Below are 11,496 nucleotides of genomic sequence, written 5' to 3'. Positions count from 1 at the left end.
GAATAATTGGGATCCCAGAAGAAGAAGAGAGAGAGAGAGGGGCAGAAGGTATATTGGAGCAAATTATAGCAGAGAACTTCCCTAATGTGAGGAAGGAAACAGGCATCAAAATCCAGGAGGCACAGAGAACCCCTCTCAAAATCAATAATAATAGGTCAACACCCCGACATCTGATAGTAAAACTTACGAGTCTCAGAGACAAAGAGAAAATCCTGAAAGCAGCTCGGGAGAAGAGATATGTAACCTACAATGGTAGAAACATTAGATTGGCAACAGACCTATCCACAGAGACCTGGCAGGCCAGAAAGGACTGGCAAGATATCTTCAGAGCACTAAACGAGAAAAATATGCAGCCAAGAATACTATATCCAGCTAGGCTATCACTGAAAATAGAAGGAGAGATAAAAAGCTTCCAGAACAAACAAAAACTAAAGGAATTTGCAAACACGAAACCAGCCCTCCAAGAAATATTGAGAGGGGTCCTCTAAGCAAAGAGAGAACCTAAAAGCAGCAAAGAGCAGAAACGAACACAGACAACAGACAGTTAACAGTCACCTTACAGGTAATACAATGGCACTAAATTCATACCTTTCAATAGTTACCCTGAATGTAAATGGGCTAAATGCCCCAATCAAAAGACACAGGCTATCAGATTGGATTAAAAAACAAGACCCATCCATATGCTGTCTGCAAGAGACTCATTTTAGACCCAAAGACACCCCCAGATTGAAAGTGAGGGGGTGGAAAACCATTTACCATGCTAATGGACACCAAAAGAAAGCTGGGGTGGCAATCCTTATATCAGACAAACTAGATTTTAAAACAAAGACTGTAATAAGAGATGAGGAAGGACACTATATCCTACTTAAAGGGTCTATCCAACAAGAAGATCTAACAATTGTAAATATCTATGCCCGAACATGGGAGCAGCCAATTATGTAAGGCAATTAATAACAAAAGCAAAGAAACACATTGACAACAATACAATAATAGTGGGGGACTTTAACACCCCCCTGACTGAAATGGACAGATCATCTAAGCAAAAGATCAACAAGGAAATAAAGACTTTAAATGACACACTGGACCAAATGGACTTCACAGACATATTCAGAACATTCCATCCCAAAGCAACGGAATACACATTCTTCTCTAGTGCCCATGGAACATTCTCCAGAATTGATCACATCCTAGGTCACAAATCAGGTCTCAATCGGTACCAAAAGATTGGGATCATTCCCTGCATATTTTCAGACCACAATGCTTTGAAACTAGAACTCAACCACAAGAGGAAAGTCGGAAAGAACTCAAATACATGGAGGCTAAAGAGCATCCTACTAAAGAATGAATGGGTCAACCAAGAAATTAAAGAAGAATTAAAAAAATTCATGGAAACCAATGAAAATGAAAACATAACTGTTCAAAATCTTTGGGATACAGCAAAGGCAGTCCTGAGAGGAAAGTATATAGCAATACAAGCCTTTCTCAAGAAACAAGAAAGGTCTCAAATACACAACCTAACCCTACACCTAAAGGAGCTGGAGAAAGAACAGCAAATAAAGCCTAAACCCAGCAGGAGAAGAGAAATCATAAAGATCAGAGCAGAAATCAATGAACTAGAAACCAAAAGAACAGTAGAACAGATCAACGAAACTAGGAGCTGGTTCTTTGAAAGAATTAACAAGATTGATAAACCCCTGGCCAGACTGATCAAAAAGAAAAGAGAAATGACCCAAATCAACAAAATCATGAATGAAAGAGGAGAGATCACAACCAACACCAAAGAAATACAAACAATCATAAGAACATATTATGAGCAACTCTATGCCAGCAAATTAGATAACCTGGAAGAAATGGGTGCATTCCTAGAGATGTATCAACTACCAAAATTGAACCAGGAAGAAATAGAAAACCTGAACAGACCTATAACCACGAAGGAAATTGAAACAGTCATCAAAAATCTCCCAAGAAACAAAAGCCCAGGGCCAGATGGCTTCCCAGGGGAATTCTATCAGACATTTCAAGAAGAATTAATACCTATTCTCCTGAAACTGTTCCAAAAAATAGAAATGGAAGGGAAACTTCCAAACTCATTTTATGAGGCCAGCATTACCTTGATCCCAAAACCAGACAAAGGCCCCATCAAAAAAGAGAATTACAGACCAATATCCTTGATGAACATGGATGCAAAAATTCTCACCAAAATACTAGCCAATAGGATCCAACAGTACATTAAAAGGATTATTCACCATGACCAAGTGGGATTTATTCCTGGGCTGCAAGGTTGGTTCAACATCCGCAAATCAATCAACGTGATACAATACATTAACAAAAGAAAGAACAAGAATCATATGATCCTCTCAATAGATGCAGAAAAAGCATTTGACAAAGTACAACATCCTTTCTTGATCAAAACTCTTCAGAGTATAGGGATAGAGGGTACATACCTCAATATCATAAAAGCCATCTATGAAAAACCTACAGCGAATATCATTCTCAATGGGGAAAGGCTGAGAGCTTTTCCCCCAAGGTCAGGAACGCGGCAGGGATGTCCACTCTCACCACTGCTATTCAATATAGTATTGGAAGTCCTAGCCACAGCAATCAGACAACAAAAAGAAATCAAAGGCCTCCAAATCGGCAAAGAGGAAGTCAAACTCTCACTCTTTGCAGATGATATGATACTGTATGTGGAAAACCCAAAAGACTCCACCCCAAAACTGCTAGAACTCATACAGGAATTCAGTCAAGTAGCAGGATATAAAATCAATGCACAGAAATCAGTGGCATTCCTATACACCAACAACAAGACAGAAGAGAGACAAATCAAGGAGTCGATCCCATTTACAATTGCACCCAAAACCATTAGATACCTAGGAATAGATCTAACCAAAGAGGCAAAGGATCTGTACTCAGAAAACTATAAAATACTCATGAAAGAAATTGAAGAAGACACAAAGAAATGGAAAAACGTTCCATGCTCATGGATTGGGAGAATAAACATTGTGAAGATGTCAATGCTACCTAGAGCAATCTACACATTCAATGCAATCCCCATCAAAATACCATCCACTTTTTTCAAAGAAATGGAACAAATAATCCTAAAATTTGTATGGAACCAGAAGAGACCCAGAATAGCCAGAGGAATACTGAAAAAGAAAAGCAAAGCTGGCGGCATCACAATTCCGGACTTGCAGCTCTATTACAAAGCTGTCATCATCAAGACAGTATGGGACTGGCACAAGAACAGACACATAGATCAATGGAACAGAATCGAGAGCCCAGAAATGGACCCTCAACTCTATGGTCAACTTATTTTTGACAAAGCAGGAAAGAATGTCCAATGGCAAAAGACAGTCTCTTCAACAAATGGTGTTGGGAAAATTGGACAGCCACATGCAGAAGAATGAAACTGGACCATTTCCTTACACCACACACAAAAATAGACTCCAAATGGTTGAAAGACCTAAACGTGAGACAGGAGTCCATCCAAATCCTAAAGGAGAACACAGGTAGCAACCTTTTCGACCTTAGCTGCAGCAACTTCTTCCTAGAAACATCGCCAAAGGCACGGGAAGCCAGGGCAAAAATGAACTATTGGGATTTCATCAAGATAAAAAGCTTTTGCACAGCAAAAGAAACAGTCCACAAAACCAAAAGACAACCGACAGAATGGGAGAAAATATTTGCAAACGACATATCAGATAAAGGGCTAGTATCCAAAATCTATAAAGAACTTATCAAACTCAACACCCAAAGAACAAATAATCCAATCAAGAAATGGGCAGAAGACATGAACAGACATTTCTCCAAAGAAGACATCCAAATGGCCAACAGGCACATGAAAAAGTGCTCAACATCGCTCGGCATCAGGGAAATCCAAATCAAAACCTCAATGAGATACCACCTCACACCCGTCAGAATGGCTAAAATTAACAAGTCAGGGAACGACAGATGTTGGCGGGGATGTGGAGAAAGGGGAACCCTCCTACACTGTTGGTGGGAATGCAAGCTGGTGCAACCACTCTGGAAAACAGTATGGAGGTTCCTCAAAGAGTTGAAATTAGAGCTACCGTTCGATCCAGCAATTGCACTACTGGGTATTTACCACAAAGATACAAATGTAGGGACCCGAAGGGGTACGTGTACCCCAATGTTTATAGCAGCAATGTCCACAATAGCCAAACTGGGGAAAGAGCCAAGATGCCCATCGACAGATGAATGGATAAAGAAGAGGTGGTATATATACACAATGGAATATTATGCAGCCATCAAAAGGAATGAGATCTTGCCATTTGCAACGACGTGGATGGAACTGGAGGGTGTTATGCTGAGTGAAATAAGTCAATCAGAGAAAGACATGTATCACATGACCTCACTGATATGAGGAATTCTTAATCTCAGGAAACAAATTGAGTGTTACTGGAGTGGTTGGGGGTGGGAGGGTTGGGGTGGCTGAGTGATAGACATTGGGGAGGGTATGTGCTACGGTGAGCGCTGTGAATTGTGCAAGACTGTTGAATCACAGATCTGTACTTCTGAAACAAATAACGCAACATATTTTAAGAAAAAAGAAAAAGAAGAAGATAACAGGAGAGGAAGAAAAGGGGAGTATGTCAGAGGGGGAGACGAACCATGAGAGATGATGGACTCTGAAAAACAAACTGAGGGTTCTAGAGGGGAGGGGGTAGGGGGATGGGTTAGCCTGGTGATAGGTATTGAGGAGGGCATGTTCTGCGTGGACCACTGGGTGTTATGAACAAACAATGAATCATGGAACACTGCACCAAAAACTAATGATGTAATATATGGTGATTAACATAACAATAAAAAAAGAACTAATGATGTAATGTATGGTGATTAACGTAACAATAAAAAAATTAAAAAAAATGAATGGTAGTGAGTGTTGGCAAGGATCGGAAGAAATTGGATCCCTCATACAGTGCTGGGGGGGGGGTGGGAATGCAAAATGGGGCAGCCACTTTGGAAAATAGTTTGGCAGTTCCTCAAAAAAGTTACACAGTTAGGGACGCCTGGCTGGCGCCATTGGAAAAGCATGTGCGGGGTCATGAGTTCGAGCCCCGCATTGGGTGTTGTAATTATTAAAAATGAAGAAAGAAAGAGACTTTAAAAAATTACGCAGACAGTGATCGTGTGACCCAGCAATTCCACTCTTAGGTGTCTACCCAAGAGAAGTGAGAACACGTCCATACAAACATTTGTATACAAACATTCGTAGGAGTGCTATTCAAAACCACTAAAAAGTGGCAAGAAGCCAAATGCCCATCAGCGGATGAGTGGATAAACAAAATGTGACACAGCCTCACAGTGGAGCATCACTCTGTGTGGTGAACCTCAGCAACACGACACTGAGAGACACAAGTCACAAAAGCTCCCATACTGGATGATTCCATTTATAGGAAATATCCAGAATATGCAAATCCGTGCAGACCGAAAGCAGATCAGTGACTTCTAGAGATTGGGAGGAAAAGAGGTACGGATGGGGTTTCTTTTGGGGGGATGAAAACGTTCTCAAGTTACCTAGTGATGATGGTCGCATAACTTTGTGAAAGCATTGAAAACTCCTGAAGAGTATCCTTCGAAAGGGTGACTCTTAAGATTATGTGAATTCATCTCATTTTAAAAAGATTTTATTTATTTATTTGACAGAGAGAGAGCACAAGCAGGGGAAGGAGCAGAGGGAGAGGGAGAAGCAGGCTTCCCGCTAAGCAGGGAGCCCGATGCGGGGCTCGATCCCAGGACCCTGGGCTGGGACAGATGCTTAACCGACTGAGCCACCCAGGTGCCCCATCTCTATTTTTTAAAAAGTTAAAACCCCTTTCAGATTTTTCGAGAGAGAAAAAGAGCACAAGCAAGGGGAGGGGCAGAGGGACAGAGAATCTCAAGCAGGCTCCACGCCCAGCACGGAACTCAATGAAGGACGCGATCTCACAACCCTGAGATCATGAGCTGAGCTGAAATCAAGAATCAGATGCTTAACAGACTGAGACACCCCGGATTTTTTTTTTTTTTTAACATAACACACAATTTCCTCCTCCAAACCTACTTGGCCACCTCTGCCTTCATCTGTATACTTCCTGGTTCTTCACACCCACCAGCCCAGCCATCAATGAAACCTGTTAGCTTTACCTTGGAAATTTATCCTGAATCCGAACACTTTTTCCCACTTCCACTGCCACTGTCTGTGTCTGAGCCACTAGCCTGTGTCACCTGCTTTTCCCCGTAGCCACGACGGTATATTCTCCATCCAGCAGCTAGATGTTCTTCTGCAAGAGAAGCATCTGCTCCTTGGCTTGCTCACAGCTCCAATAGCTCCCATCTTGCTCAGACGAAAAGCCCAACTCCTCACTGTGCCTATAAGACCCTGACAACCCCACCGCTCCACTAGCTCTCTGACCTCACCTCCTCCCAGCCTCCCCTTGCCCACTCTGTTCCTGCTGACCTCCCTGCTGTTCCTTAAGTATGACACACCCGATCCACCCCAGGGCCTTTGCACTTGCTGTCCTCTCTGCCTGGACTGTTCTTCCTCTCAGTTATCATTGTGGTTCTCTCTTTCTCTACCCTCCTCACTTTTATTTCTCTCTGTAGCATGTGTCTCCCACCTGAATGTGAGCTCTACAGGGACAGGGATGTTTCTCTTGTCCAGGGTTAACCTACCCGCTGGCAACCTACCAGGTGCTCAGTAAATGCTTGTTGAATGCATGAACCAAAGAACTATACATGGGTCGCGCTCGGGAACGCTTGGGAACACCCAAGCAGATGGGAAACGGGAAGTCTCAAGTATGGAATATGTTTCCAGGCTTACAAAAGCTTGGTACCGGGCCATCTGGCTGGCTCAGTCAGAAGAGCATGCGACTCTTGATCTTGGCATTGTGAGTGAGAGCCCCACATTGGTAAAAAATAAATAAACTTAAAAAAAAAATAAACAAGAGTCCGATACCTATTTTTTTCACATACTCTAACAGCCCTATGAGATAGGCAAGCACTTAAACTATTTTCAGATAAGGAAACTGAAGTTTAGAGGTAGCTTGGCAGAGAACCCAGCACAGAGCAAGCCTTCAATTAATATTAACACTATTGTGGTTGTTTTTATAATTCTCCCCACTTACCATTTCAAGCCCACCTCAGTTCACCTCAGCGCCCATCTGCTTCCCTACCCACAGACAGAGCTTGCTAATTCACCCTCCTTGCTTTTGCTGCCATCAATCCCTCCCCCTAGAATCCCCTCATCCTTCCTCTCAACTTGTTAATAGCCCGAAGCCACTGCACCACTGACTTCACTTGTGCTTCCTCCAGGAAGCCTTCTCGGATTTACCCGCCCACTACTCACTACTTCCGTATTCTCTTCCCCTCCGCTCCTGGTCCACTCGCTGCTCCTGGCAACATGGTAGCTTTGCATGAAATCTTGACATCTCATGAGTGTTTTCACAGATCAAATAGCACACCTTGGGGAGCCTGCTAAACCTCTCCCAGGCTGTGTGACCTTGAGCAAGTTGATTGACTTCTCGGAGCTTCATCTGTGAAGTGGAAATAGAAATAAGCCCGTCTCTCTTAGGGTTGCCATGGGGCTAACACGAGACATGGTAAATGAGACACCTGTGCCCAGCACATAGTGAAGGTCCAGGCCAGATCAGTATTTTTTATTATTATTATCTCAAAATGACCCTGAAGGTAGGTAGAGGAACACCAGGATGGAGTGATTGGTGTAAGCTCACAGTAGCGTGCTGGGACGGAAGCCCCGTTTCCTGACCTTCTGTTCGACTTCGCCACACCTTTTAGGGACTGGTTTCTGATGGTTCACATTAGGCCCACTGGCGTCGGTGCCACGTGTGATCTTTGAATCACTCTCGGGTGTCAGTGATGACGATGCCCCGTGCTTTCCAGGCCTTTGTGGCTTCCGAAGGCACACGCACCTTGCTTTTCACACCCGAGTTGCCCAGCCACGTGCCGGGCAGGTAAGGCACAGCCTCATTTCGCAGATGGGACAACCGAGGCTCAGAGAAGCCAAACCACTGGCTCAGGACCTCACAGCAAAAAGAGGGGAAGAGCCATCATTAGAAGGAGCCCGGGATCACGTCCTTCACTAACGACGTGCCTTCTCTTTTCAGCTCTCCCATGCCATTGAAAGGTTGTGCCTGCAGCAGCTACTCCCCCCCAGAGTGGGTGAGGATAAAGGTGCATGATGCCTTCTACAGAGAGCCTGAGGGAGACAGGAGAAGGGGCAGGTGCGGGGAGCTGTGGCCTTAGACCCACTCAGCCCTGGAAATTCTCCGGTCCCCCAACCAGCCTCCTCTGTGCTCCCCGGTGCATGATCTCAGACGGCGGGGACGCGTGGTGGTGGTGGTATTTCTAGGTACCCAACATATTCTGGGAGAAAGTGTTTCAGAAGCAAGTTTTGTTTGTTTATTTTTTGTAAACTTCCTCATAGGATGGAGAAACCACAGAGGTGAGTTCTCCTTTCCCAGTAAAAGCTTTAATGTGCTTCTCCAAATTGAAACTGTGTAGGAGACGAAGATTCACCTCCAATTCCAGCAAACTCTGGCCCATCTCCTCTGGGAAGCTGCCTTATTTACTGCTCACTGTTCTTCGATCCACACTCTACAGCAGAGTCAGCAGCCCTAGAAGGGCGTGAATGTGGTTGGCCTAGGAAATGAATTTGTTTTTGTTTTTTCACATGAAAGGGAATGTTCTCATCAAGAGGGTTATGGGCTGAATTAGAACTCCCTCCCCAAAGTCACATTGAAGTCCTAACCCTCAGTACCTCAGGATGTGATTATATATGGAGATGGGGTCTTTGAGTTGGGGTGCCTGGGTGGCTCAGTCACTTAAGCATCTGCCTTCAGCTCAGGTCATGATCTCAGGGTCCTGGGATCGAGTCCTGCATCGGGCTCCCTGCTCAGCGGGGAGTCTGCTTCTCCCTCTGCCTCTGCCCCCTGCTCATGCTCACTCGTACTCTCTCTCAAATAAATAAATAAAATCTTTAAGGAAAAAAAAAAGAAGTAATTGAGTTAAAATGAGGTCACTGGGAAGGGCCCGAATCTAAGGTGACTGGTGTCCTTATAAGAAGAGGAGATGGGAACACAGACATGCACAGAGGGAAGACCAGGGAAGACAGCCATCTACAAGTCAAGAGAGTGGCCTCAGAAGAAACCAACCCTGCCGATACCTTGATCTTGGACTTCTAGTCCCAGAATTGTGAGAAAACCACTTTCTGTTGTATAAGGCATGTGGTCTGTGAGAGTTTGTTATGGTGGCCTTAGCAAAGAGGAAATGTTCTCCTTAGCAGGGCACAATCTTCACCAGTCCCTATGGCCTTCTACGTGCCTGCATTACTCATTGACATTGCCTCTTTTCTCCTGATGGTGTTTGAATTTATATCTACTAAAAGGCTATTTGTGGAAGCACAAAAAGTAGCTTTTTTTTTCCCCTCTGAATTTTTAACTGGTGAAGTATACCAAACAGTAGATTTAGCATCCAAGCCCTTTTTAACTATGCTGCTCAGTGGTATTTTTTTTTTTTTAAAGATTTTATTTATTTGACAGAGAGAGACACAGCGAGAGAGGGAACACAAGCAGGGGGAGTCGGAGCGGGAGAAGCAGGCTTCCTGCGGATGTGGGACTCGATCCCAAGACCCTGGGACCATGACCTGAGCCGAAAGCAGAGCGCTTAACGACTGAGCCACCCAGGTGCCCTGCTGCTCAATGGTATTAAATACATTCATGATGTTGTGCTCCGAGCCTCACCATCCATCTCCAGAACTCTTTCACCTAAAACTGTAACTCTATACCCATTAAACAATAACTCCCCACTTCGCCCCAGTTCCTGGCAACCACAACCGCCATTTTACTTTCTGTTTTTATGAATGTGGCTACTCCAAAGATCTCACATAAGTGGAATCATACTGTCTTAGTCTTTTTGCAACTGGTTTATTTCACTTAATGTTTGTCCTCAGGGTTCATCCATGTTGTAGCACGTGTCAGAACTTCCTTCTTTTCTGAAGGCTGAATAATATTCCATTGTATGTGCACACCACATTTTGCTTACTCATCCCTCAATGAACACAGGTTGCTTCCACATCTTAGCTGCTATGAACACGGGCACACAAATATCCCTTTGAGACCCTGCTCTCAATTTTAGGCGTATATATCCAGAAGTGGAATTGCTGGGTCATATGATAAGCCTACTTTTAATATCTTATGGAACTGCTACCATACCGTTTCCCCAGCAGCCGCGCCATCTGACATTCCCACCAACAATGCATAAGGTTCCAGTTTCTCCACAACCTCAGCAACATGCATTTCCTGTTGTTGTTGTTGTTACAGCACCATCTGAATGGGTGTGAAGTGATACGTCATTGTGGTCTCGATGTGCATTTCCTTGATGGTTAATAATGCCAAGCACCTTCTCATATGTTTATTGTTCATTTCTATATCTTTTCTGGAGAAATGGCTATTTAGATCCTTGGCCCATTTTGGATCAGGTTGTTTGTTTTTTTATTTGTTGAGTTGAAGGAGTTTTCTATATACTCTAGATATTAATCCCTTATCAGATAGATGATTTACAAATATTTTCTCCCATTCTATGGGTTGCCTTTTTGCTCTGTCAATAGTGTCTTTTGACACATGATTGTGTGTGTGTATGAAGTCCAATTGTCTATTTTCTCTTTTGTTGCCTGTGCCTCTGGTGTCACATCCAAGAAATCATTGCCAAATCCAATGTTGTGAAGCTTTTGCCCTCTGTTTTCTAAGATTTTATTTATTTATTTGACAGAGAGAGCACAAGCAGGGGGGAACAGTAGCAGGAGAGGGAGAGGCAGGCTCCCTGCCAAGCAGGGAGCCCGATGCAGGGGCTCAATCCCAGGACCCTGGGATCATGACCCTGAGCTGAAGGCAGACGCTTAACCATCTGAGCCACTCAGGCGCCCCTCTTTCAAGAGTTTTTTAAAAAATATATTTTTATTTATTTTTAGAGAGAGAGAGTGGAAGTGAGAGCATGGGGAGAGGGGCTGAGGGAGAGGGAGGAAGAGAATCTGAAGCAGATTCCCTGCTAGGCAGGGAGCCCAATACAGGGCTCGATCTCATGACCCTGAGATCATGACCTGAGCCAAAATCAATAGTCAGACGCTTAACCAACTGAGCCACCCAAGCACCCCTTCTTCCAAGAGTTTTATGGTTTTAAGTCTTACATTTAGGTCTCTGATAATATTTTCAGTTAATTTTTGTATGTGGTGTGAGGTAAGGGTCCAACCTCATTCTTTTGCATGTGGATATCCAGTTTTCCCAACATTATCTGTTGAAAAGACCGTCCTTTCCCCATTAAACGGTCTCAGCAACCTTGTCAAAAATCATTTGACCCCGGGGCACCTGGGTGGCTCGGTCAGTTAAGTGTCTGCCTTTGGCTCAGGTCATGATCTCAGGGTCCTGGGATCAAGCCCCACTTCCAGCTCCCTTCCTGGTTGGGAGTCTGCTTCTCCCTCTC

Source organism: Eumetopias jubatus, unplaced genomic scaffold (genome assembly GCF_037043125.1).
Source record: "Eumetopias jubatus isolate StellerSeaLion01/CBP00866 unplaced genomic scaffold, mEumJub1_p1.0 scaffold_12, whole genome shotgun sequence".
Lineage (NCBI taxonomy): Eukaryota > Metazoa > Chordata > Mammalia > Carnivora > Otariidae > Eumetopias > Eumetopias jubatus.
Note: the sequence above shows the minus strand (reverse complement) of the source record.